This window comes from Cygnus olor, chromosome 30, assembly GCF_009769625.2.
Source record: "Cygnus olor isolate bCygOlo1 chromosome 30, bCygOlo1.pri.v2, whole genome shotgun sequence".
Taxonomy (NCBI): Eukaryota; Metazoa; Chordata; class Aves; order Anseriformes; family Anatidae; genus Cygnus; species Cygnus olor.
Window position 1 is genome coordinate 712,300 of NC_054087.1, and position 541 is coordinate 712,840.

Genomic DNA, 541 nt, shown 5'->3' on the forward strand with positions numbered 1-541 from the left:
GACCACCTGCAGTATGTACACACAGCCTGATACCCGAAATCAATCTTTTCCAAGGAAAATGAAACTAGAATTCTTTGGCAATAAAAACCATTATCCATTCTCTTAGCCCTGGTGCCTTGTATACTTTAATGGTGAGTCATTTTCCAAAAAACAGACAAGCCTGGTATTTGCAAACAGAGGACCAAGACTGTAGTCTTATCCTCTGCTCTGGCTGCAGTTACTTCCTCCAGTTCTCTTCCTGGTCTCTTTCTGGAGGCTATAACCCCTCCAGACACCTTCTGGAGGCTATGACCCCTCCAGACACTTAGGCAGAGCCCTGCAGCCTACCTAGAAGGCAGAGCAGTGGCAGGGCAGTCCCCCGCACAGCACCTTACAGTGGATGCAAGCATCAAGGTTGGTATTTGTCCCTTCCAGCACCACAACACAAAACTGGAGAAGGGCACTTTTCCCAGAGCCAGGACTTTGGGGGGGGGGGGGGGGGGGGGGGGGGGGGGGAGGAGGGAAAGCAGGGGAAATAGGGAAAAATTCCAAGTCTTGTTTC